The sequence below is a fragment of the Zonotrichia leucophrys genome, unplaced genomic scaffold (assembly GCF_028769735.1).
Source record: "Zonotrichia leucophrys gambelii isolate GWCS_2022_RI unplaced genomic scaffold, RI_Zleu_2.0 Scaffold_185_95245, whole genome shotgun sequence".
Classification (NCBI taxonomy): Eukaryota; Metazoa; Chordata; class Aves; order Passeriformes; family Passerellidae; genus Zonotrichia; species Zonotrichia leucophrys.
Window position 1 is genome coordinate 12926 of NW_026992390.1, and position 7784 is coordinate 20709.

Below are 7784 nucleotides of genomic sequence, written 5' to 3' on the forward strand. Positions count from 1 at the left end.
AGTCTCTGTCCCTCTCAGCCCAGGGGATGCTCAGGGGTCTCTGTCCCTCTCAGCCCAGGGGATGCTCGGGGGTCTGTGAGAGTCTGTCCAAATTTTCCCTCATCTGCTTCACGATCGTCCTGGGGGACCACTGAAGAGAAGACCCCCCCTGTCTTTATCTGGCTCTGAAGGAGACAAGTCACATGCCACGGGCCCTGAGACCTGAAAGCTCAGTGTTGAGCTATTGTTTTCACAAGTGTGTTTGCTGTATGCTAAGAAGAGGGCACCATGCCCCGTTTGCAACAATAGCAGCTCTGGAAGCTGTCCCACCTCTCGGCCTGGCTGGACTTCTCCTGAGTTTCAGGTGGTCTCCCACAGAAGACCCTCATCTGTTTTACAACCACCGTGACAGACAGACTGAGATGTGAGCAGCTTTTCCATCAAGGACTGAGACATGAAACTCCTGAAAGGTCCCTCTGCTCCTTCCAAGGACTGGGACTGAAACGCCCAGCGTGGGGGAGGTGTGTGGGGAGGCAAGCTGACCAAAGCGAGATGTTTGCCTGCAGGTTGTGACCACTGGAGCACAAAAACAATGGCTCTCACTGAGAACATAGGCTACCTGTTACATCTATCAAGCTCATTTACTGCTGAGAACATGGACTACCTGTTACATCTGTATTGAAGTGAAGGGAGACGACCATCCAATTGATGAGCATCGACTCCGATTTATTGATCAAACCAGGCACCTTTTATAATAGTGTTAATTCACTTCATGCATATTGCAAAATCTGAGCTCCCGATAGGCTGTAGAGAAAACTTCAACTCCTTCTTTTGTTTACAATACCTGAGGTTTGTTTATTGAAACCAAGATCAGTGTTCTCACCATGATATGAAAAGTTCTCAAAACCTTTATATCTGTTCCCAGAACGACCATCTGTTCCCAGAGCAGCCAAGGACACATCTGTTCCCTATTGTATTTGTTTCCCCCACCCTCACAATTTTCAGTAATAAAAACCTCTGAGTTAGCTAGAGCCTTTGAGATCTCCCCAGCATAGCAGGCGGATCCTCGACTGGACTGGACACCAAAGGACTTCGTCTCTATGTTGGTAAGCTATTCCCCTCTCTCTCTCTCTCTCTCTCTCTCTCTTTTTCTCTCCCTTAATCCCTCTATCGCATTTTTGCTGTAGTTATTTCAATAAAACCACATTTGATTTGATTATCACTGCAACCCCCCTTGTACCGTGTTGGTGTTTTGCACTCTGAGATCATTCCTACGAACCATCAGGTCATCTGTCCACTAGGACGGACCCTGACATTAAATTGGCGTCACGGACAGGATTCTGGAAGACAGAGGGTTTTGCAGGCAAATCTCATGCTAAATTGAGTGCTCTGTCTCCAGAATTGGCAGAAAAGATCTCTCGGTGCAAGACAGGGGAAACTGTTACTGTCACTACTGCTACTGATCTGATACCAGCACTGACACCGACACTGATACTGATCCTGATACTGATATTGATATTGGTATTGGTACTGTGGTTGTTGTTGTATTTGAGTTGAATCTGAACCTGTTGCTATTGTATTTGAGTTGAATCTGAATCTGTTACTGTTGTTACTGCTGTATTTGTGTACCTGGACTGTCTAAAAGGAAAGGGACAGACCTGAGGAAATTCAGCTGTACCTTTTAGACAGATATTGTCCCTTCACCTACACAGGGGAGTGAGGGGCCGCCCAGCAAAGGCTGAGTGGCTTTTTCCCTGTTCTAAGTTCTGGTCTCCTCACAAAGAAAACATTTGTGTGTGTGTGTTCATGTGAGTGTGTATCTGTACTGTCTGGGAAGGAACAGACAAATTTGAAGCAACCAAACAGAGCCTCCCAGACTGATTCTGTCTCTTCAACTACCCAGGGAAGCAAGGGGACAGTGGAAAGGCTGTGTGATTTGTGTAACTTAACTCCCTGGTGTAGCTTTGGTCCCCTCACAAAATGACTAAGAACTTCAGTGCAAAAGGTAAAGCTGAATTTTATGCTCTGCTTGCTAAATACAATGCCACACCGTCTCTGGGGGGAGAAGAATGGGCAAGCTGCAATTGGTTTAACTTGGAAAATGTTATTGATAGAATATCTTCTTTGCAACATGAATCAAAATTCAAACTGGGCACAAATAAAACCATCCTCTGCTCAGTCTTGGGTGCCTGTCTCACAGCAGCCATAGAAATTCTCTTTAAGCAAAAAAGCGAGGAAAATACTATAATAGACTCCCTCCAAAACCTAGTTGAAGTTTTGCAAAAACAATTGGATGAAGAAAGAAATGTAAATAACTTGTTATGGGCTGCCCTGAGAGAGGAACATGTTAAAAATTCACATAATGCAGATTCCTCAAAGGAAGCAGAAGAGAAACAAACTCCTCACATTAGTCAAAATTGCCCTCAAAAAGAATTAGCTCTGATGAAAAATTGCGGGAAACACTGCTGTAGTAACATGAAACCTCTAATTAAAACAGAATGCAACTATATCAATAATGAAGACCTTGACCCGCACAAAACCACTAAAGAAATCCCGTACACTGGTACTGAATTTACAAAACTTGTAAAGCAGTATGGGCTTCTCCCGCAAAAATCTGAAACAGAACACATGTTTTCTGTGTCTGTGTCGCTCACTGGGGGAGATAAGATTCTTTTGCAGAACAAGAAGCCGGTGGGTGCTGGGGACTTGGGGTGTTCCTAACAACAGCAGACAGATGCATCCCATGGTCCCTAACGCAGCACACAGCTCATTGGGCAGGGGGGTTTAACCCCTTGGGAAAAAGAGACCCTTTGGTCGGTACCCCCAACCAATTCCTGGAAAATGTTCACAAAGCTGGCTGCCTGCAATTGATTAATGAAAAAAAATTAATTCCTGGTTTTGAATCACCAATGAAATCACCTGTAAAGCCTGAAATTTTGACCTCTTTAACTCAAGGGCTTCCAGGAACACTTAAACCTAGAGCAATTCTCCTTCAGAAAACCCTAGTAGCTATGTCTCCTACAGAAAGACCAGATAAACTTCCTAGTAACCAGAATGACCCTTTTGTTCCCCTTTATGACTTGCTGAGAAAAAGAATAAAATGGGATTGGACTTCTTCTCAGGACGAAGCATTGCAATTGCTGATTCTTGAAGTAGTTCTTGGGCTCTCTCAGTCCCTTGGGCAAAGGCACAAAATGATCAATTGCTGCATTTCCAGACTGGTTCCCTCACAGTCGGCCCTGCTGGGTGGTTTCCAGCCAGCCCTGCTCTGAAAACCATCAGAGAGCCTCACAGAGCCACTACTTGAGCTCCGTTTGGGCTTTGTGCTTCTTTCAGGGCTGAGCAAACCACAGGCAGGCCTTTTCCCCCACAGAATTCTCACCTCTGCAGCAGCTCTAAAGCTGCCAGAATCAAAGGGGGCAGGGGGGACCCTCAGGTCCTGGCTGCCACCTGGGGCTGAGCCAGAGCAGGGCTGGGCAATGGCCATCCCTGTGCAGTGGGGCTGGGCCATGGCTGGGCCCCACCCTTGCATTGACAGGGGTCCCCAGGATGTGCCACCCCTGGGACAGGCACCCGGCCAGGAATGTGCAGGGACATTTCTGGAACTGCCACCCCCTGGGACAGGTCCCCTCATGCCAGGATGTGTCACTCCCTAAGACAGGATCCTCCTAGGACAAGACCCTCTCAGATGTGCCCCCCCAGAGCAGAACCCACTCTTTCTCCTATCTGACTCTCAGCACAAACGGCCTCTTCCTTCTTGTCCAAGGAAAAGAAAGTGAAACTGTTGAGAGAGCATAGCCCAACACCTCCATCATTCACAGCCCAACACCCTTCCCGGCACTACCTACACCCAATTTTTCCTCTCCCCTCTTTCCCCCCAACCCACTCCTTGCTCAGGTGCTCCCCTGGATTGCTGACCCAGGAAGTGGGGGTGATGGCCTCTGCCACAAAAGTGAGGAAAATTAAGAAATAAGAGATATAAAGAGAGGAAGAATTCAAGGGCAGGGGAGGGCACAGAGACAGAGCTATCCAGGAACCCCCATCTGATAGCTGCACAGAAAATGAGCACCCCAGGTTGACTTTGCTAGGCTGTGGGTCACCCCAAAATCTGAGGCACCCAGGACAGGAGCTGTGACCGTTGTGCCCACCCAGGCATTGCCCATCCCTGGCACCCCCATTCTCCTGGGTACCCAACCCTTAGACCCCCATTGCCTTGGTTTCTCTCCTCCCTGGGGACCCCCATCCCCAGACTGCCATTGCCCAGCACCACCATTGCCTTGATCCCATCCCATGGGCTGCTTCTTCCCCCAAAACCCCTATTCCCAAGGGTCCCCTTTTTCCTGTTGCACCCCCAACCCTGGCACCCACATGCCATGACCCCAAATCTCTGGGGACCATGTTCAGGGGATCCCTGAATGTCCCCAGGCATGAAGACCCCAATTCCCCTGGAACCCCATTCTCCTGGACACCCATCCTTGGTTCCCCACATCCCCTGAGCCCCCCACGCCTGGCAACATCATCCCCAGTCATGTCCCCAGACTGTCCCCACCCTCCCTACAGCCTGTGCCCAGCTTGTGGCCACTCTGCCCCCACCAAGGGCCATCTCCATGTAGAGAAGGATGTGACCTCGCTTCTTTCCCCTTCACCCAAAGAGCCGCCAGTCAGGGGAGCGGTGGCCACAGCAGCGAGTGACAGCCAGTGCACATGGCTGGGGACACCGGGATGGCTGGGAAGGTGGCGCTGCTGCTGTGGGGTGAGTGCCCTGGGCACGGGCCTGACACCCCAGGGATAGGGAGGGGACACAGGGGGACTGTTGTATACCTTGAGGTCCTCAGTGCCAGCAGTGCCAGTCCATGTTACCCACAGTGGACCTGGGTGTGACTAGGGATGTAGGGTGGCTTTGGGGACAGGAAGAGGGGGCAGGAATTTGGGGATGGGGATGTGGAATATAGGGACTGGCACCTTTGGGCTCAGGGAGCTTTGGGGATAAGGACAAGGGAACTGGGATGAAGGGACAGAAGGAGACAACAACGGTGAGGATGTGGCCATGGGGATGGGATCATGGGGATGGGATCATGAGCTGGTGGGGGTGACCTGGGCCAGCATGGTGTCCTCATGCCCAGGGAGTCCACAGTGTCCCCATGTTCTGCCTCAGCCCAGGGGGGCCTCGGTATCCCTGTTCCCAAGGTGTCTGTGCCACAGGGATGTGATGCACAGGTGGCTGTGACACAGACATGTCCCCCTGCCTCTCCAAATCTTTTGGGGACTGACTCCACACATTTTCTCACAAGAAACTGCTGTCCCCATGGGGATAGTTTGGGGACAGCTCCCACACACTGTGCCCCTGTGCTGCTGTCCCCACAGTGCCACCCCCACTGAGCCCTGTCCCTTCTCCCTTCCAGCCCAGACCCTCGGCCTTGCTGTGAGTCCTCGGGAAATGCCATGTCCGCTACCTGCTGTCCCCAGCCTCACGCTGGCCCTGGCAGGCTGGTCTCCGCTGTCACCCGCAGGTGCCCAGACCCCCCAGCTCCTGGTGGAGCCCCCCTGGAAGCCGGCGGTGCTTTGGGACCGGGTGACACTGACCTGCAAGGGCTTGGGGACTGCTGGTACTACCACCTGGTACAAGGACAGAAGCGCTGTAGCCAGGATGATGACCACTTCACTGTCACCAAGATTGGCACCTACACGTGTTACAGACCTGGCACCGGGTTCAGCCCCCCCATGAGAGTCTTAAATGGTGAGGGAGGTTTGGGTGTCCCCAGCCTGGCACCCGCAGGGACCCCAAGGGTTCTGTGTGGGCTCTGTTCCATGGGTCGCCTCCTGTGTGATCAGAGCCCATCCCCTTCTCTGGGGACTTCCCAGAGCATCCCAGAGTGGAGAATCCCATGTTGGATTTGGGCAACCCTGGTGCGCTGGGAGACCCAATGGGGGGGTCCTGGTGACATCGGGTGTGTCAGGACCCCTCCGTCCCCTAGAACTGCTGGTGCTGCAGATGCTGGCATGGGCACTGCTGGAGGGGGACACGGTGACACTGTGCTGCCAGGGCGAGTAAGACCGCACCGTCAGCTTGGTGTCTTTCTACCATGAGAGAAAGGACCTGGAGGGGCTCGGCAATGCGACCAAGCTGTCCCTGTCCCCCTCTGCAGCTGCACCACAGCGGCAACTACAGCTGCAAGGGCCAGGTGGAATCCTCGGGGTGGAAGGAGTCAGCACCAGTGACAGTGACAGTGCAGGGTGAGCACCTCACAGACCCCATCTCAACACCCCATAGCCGCACAGCCCCTCCCCAGGGATTCAGGCTCACAAATTCCCCTCCCATCTCCTTCCCTGAGCTCTTCTCGGTGCCGGTGCTGGAGGGTCCCTCCGAGCCCACCATGGGGTCTCCCCAAACTCTCAGCTGCCTCAGCACCCCCAGCCCCCTGTGGCCCCAAGCCCGCCTCCTGCATGTGTTCTACCAGGACGGGCAGGTGCTGGGGGGCCCGCAGGGGTCCCGGCAGCTGCTGGTGCCCGCCGTGGGGGTCTCCCACCTGGGAATTACAGCTGCCAGGTGCGCTTTGAGGGGGGGCCGTGCAGAAGAGCAGTGCCTGGCTCCGTGTCATGGTGTGTAGTGAGTGGTGGGATGGGCATGGGGACCCCCCACAGAAACCCCGGGTTCCCTGGTTGGGGACATCCAGGTCCCCCAGAAACCTTTCTTGTGTGCCCCCACCTTTGCCCTGTGTCCCCTCACCCCTCCCTTATGTGACCCCATCCCCAACATCTCCCATCACACCCATCCCCATTTTCCCTATCCCTCCAAACTGGCTGCCAGCCCCTCCCTGTGGCCTCAGCCCATTCTCTGTCCCCGCAGTGCCCGTGGACAATGCCACCATCACGCCTGGTCCCCTGGCATACCAGGTGAATGCAGGTGACGTGACCCTGCGCTGCTCAGCGCAGGTAGGCTCAGCCCCTGTCACCTTCACCTGGCTGCACAACGGGCACGAGGTGGCTAATCGTCCCCTCCTGGAGATCAGGGACGTTGATGTGGAACATTCGGGCACCTACCAGTGCGTGGCCACCAACCAGGTGGGACAGTACTGGCACTGCGTGTTCCGGGTACTCAGACCTGAGCTGTAACTGACGGTGAAAACATGGGGACACAGGGACACAGGTAGGATCACAGAGGGTCACCAGGGGGTGCAGGACCCCTGGGGGGATGGGTGACCCTGATGTGTCCCCCTCTGTTTCTTGCAGTGGCCACAAGGGTCGGTGGGGCCCTTTTGTTCCTGCTCCTGCTCGTGGGTGTCATTGTGACCTGGCACTGGTGGCGCCATGTGGGTGGGTGAAAATGGGGGGACAGGGGTCTCAGGGAGCTGTAGAGGTCCCCAGAGTTGGGGACCGATAGGGCAGCACCCACAGCCCCAGAATTACGACCTTGTCCGGGGGTCTTGGAGGGTCTCAAAAGGTGCTGGAGGATCCTGCAGGGATGTTGAGGGTTCTTTCAGGGGTCCTGGAGAGATGACTGGGGGTTCTCTGTCCCTGCTGGGCTTTGGGTTCTTGAGGCTGAGTTCGTGTGGGGCACTGGGGAGGTTCATGAATTCTGAGGGGCTTCAGTGATGCTTGGGGGTTCTGTGCAAAATTGAGGGCCCCTAGGGGTTTGGGAATTCTGAAAGGGGTCAGGGCCCTGGGACCCCACAGTCACTCTTCTCCTCTTTCCTCTGCAGTCACCAGAAAGAACCAGGAAAGGTGAGTGGGGGGCTCAAACCACACTCTCCCCTTTTACCCCAACACGCAAGACCTCCCATTCCCTCCCCCACATCCCTTTATTC